The sequence below is a fragment of the Montipora foliosa genome, chromosome 11, assembly GCF_036669935.1.
Source record: "Montipora foliosa isolate CH-2021 chromosome 11, ASM3666993v2, whole genome shotgun sequence".
Lineage (NCBI taxonomy): Eukaryota > Metazoa > Cnidaria > Anthozoa > Scleractinia > Acroporidae > Montipora > Montipora foliosa.
The window spans coordinates 45,188,853-45,191,352 of record NC_090879.1 but is presented as its reverse complement, the minus strand read 5'-3'; the positions used below and the strand labels follow the sequence as shown (position 1 = coordinate 45,191,352).

Genomic DNA, 2,500 nt, shown 5'->3' with positions numbered 1-2,500 from the left:
TTTCGAGAGTATTCTTGAAGAGATTCTTTTGGGTAGAGGACAAGGAAACCTTAAACTTAAGCCGAAACAGAAAGAAGGGCTACAGGCGATTGTTTTTGAACGGTCGAGATTGTTTAATTGTCGGAGAAACTGCAGAATCACTGAAACGAACGCTTAGGCTTAATCAGTAAACGAGTGCTATTTTCTTCACACAATCTCGTGAAAAATGTAGTTAACCAAACCGTAAATTGAAAGTGAAAATGTTAAAGAGTGCTTAGACATAATCACTGCAACGAGCGCTATTTTCTTGACACGATCTCGCGAAAAATGTAGTTAATCTAATCGTAAAATTCACAATTGATCACTACTTAATTCGCGAGTCATGCTTTAAGAACGAGAAATACTGTTTTGAATAAATTACATTCTTAAACTTGAATTTATTAGTTTCTGCGTACCTCGTAGCAAGAAACTACGCAGAACTGTATTCGAGTGGTAGGGTACGTGGGGCTTTCGTCGGTACCATTTACACAAACGTCGCAAATTTTTGTAATGATTTTCCTCAACTGTAAAGCTTTTCCGGCGTCGGAAAAAAAAGAACTTTCCCCCGCACAACTGGCATTTATTGAAACCAGCACATGAGCTTGTGAAAACCAAACTTTACTAAGTGCCCCGCGAAATAAGCCAATCGGAGCGTAGATTGCAATGCGCAACCTTTTTTTAGTAGCCAATGAAAAATGGTGTACTGCCGAATTTTACCAGATCTCACATTTCCAGTGACAGAGTGAGATCTGGGTACGAGATTAACTTTGCACTTAGAACAGGTTTGAAGAGGAAACAGGCATGATCTCGAAAATGGCCTATTTTCTTAAACTTTGCAATGAGTTTTGTCTTAGCGTACCAATTACTCTCCAGCAATAAAAAAATGGGAATCACGGAGTTCGGTTTTGCGAAATACGCGTTTAAAGATAATATATAGCGTGTTTTTCGGTGGCTCATTTGTTTCCATAGTCACCTAATACGTCACATTAATGAGTGCATCTGGTTTAGCATTTATTAGTGTTTCATATGGTATCATAACATTGCAGTTAAAATGCACATAACGTGAAAAAAAAAATTACCTTTTGAAAGTCCATATTGAAAAATAAACTTTAGCGAAAGGATTTTTCCATTCAAACGAGAGCCGAATTTTCTACGACTTTTTAAGAGCGCCTCTCAGCAATTTTCACCTAAGACCGTGCGAGATAAAAAAATCGAAAATTGCCAAACTTTGTCATAATAAAGTACTTCCAAAACCATTTTTAGAAAAATATGTTTTAGCTTGTTTCGATAATTATTTTACCTTCGGTATAGAGCCTTGTGAGCGAGTGAAAACGACTCCAAAAATCGCTATTTTTGAAATAACGAATGAGTAACTTGAAATTCAAAACAACATGGCACAACTAGAGTAATTCCTTCACCCTTTAGCGCTGTTAACGGTACAATATACCCAAACTGGAATTTTTGACCAAATTTTAAAACTTAACCTTTTTTAAATTGATTGCAGAGTGCCAAATTTGTACGAAATTCGACTGTCAAAAAAGCATCCTGGTACATGGCTTTCTCAAACGGGACGATATTCATCGGAATAAGCAATGTTTCTGCTGCAATTAAATTCAATAAAATTTTTGGGTAAATGAAACGGAGGATTTTTGAGGCCCAATTTCAACATGCTGTTGTCAACAAAAGTCGACCTTTGACCACCAAAGCGGAGGCGAGGTATATTGAAATCACACACGCTAATCTCGATTTATTCACTGAGCAATTCGAGTCTTTAAGGTTTACTGGAACTACTGTAGGTAAAATGGAACGTGTCATTGAAATTTAACTGTTTTGGTTCAGGAGCAACAGACATATCCGGTAATTAAAATAACTAACCTAAAAATTTGCATACCAGTAAGATTCATTCCATCCCATATTTTTACGCAAACAAGTTTCCTTAATTCACTTTCTGAACATACCTGCAAAACAAACAAAAAAAAGTATCCCCCTTTATATAAGTATACGCTGGTTGGATCAGTTTCCTCGAAGCCCTCAAAAGACCATCGAACCAGTCGAACGCTTTGTGACCTTCGCGAGTTGTGCCGTGATTGTGTCGTCAGAGCTGTCACGCAAGAGATTAGGACAAAGCACACAGACCAATGGCTTCGTGCGGTTATTCTGAGTTTGTTGGGGGAATTTGTGGCCCAAGTTCTGATAATCCAGCAAACGTTCAATGCGTAACAATAGCAAAATGTGATAAGGACACCAAGGCACACTTGAGAAGTTATAAAGTGTCGGATTCTTCTTTGGATACAGAGGCTAGGCTTTGGCTCGCACGTGCAGGTCAGCTTTAACTGAAATCACTTAAATTAAGATATTGAGCAGAAGATCACTTTGCAAAATCTGCAGATACTACCTATTACAGACTTAATGTCAAAAGCAGAATGCCCACCCACAAGAAATGGACCCTAAAAACACTGCTGCCCCAGTGTCGCAGTCGTGT

General features: G+C 38.1%; 1 protein-coding gene across 1 annotated transcript in view; it reads right to left on the bottom strand.

Annotated features, from left to right (window-relative positions):
* LOC137976199 (N-acetyllactosaminide beta-1,6-N-acetylglucosaminyl-transferase-like) overlaps positions 1–2,270 on the bottom strand; it is a 43,658-nt gene extending 41,388 nt beyond the window's left edge. Inside the window, exon 1 of the mRNA XM_068823499.1 lies at positions 1,977–2,270. The gene's annotated coding sequence lies outside the window, so the exon portion shown is untranslated. The remainder of the gene's footprint in view (positions 1–1,976) is intronic.
* Positions 2,271–2,500: the final 230 nt, after the last annotated feature.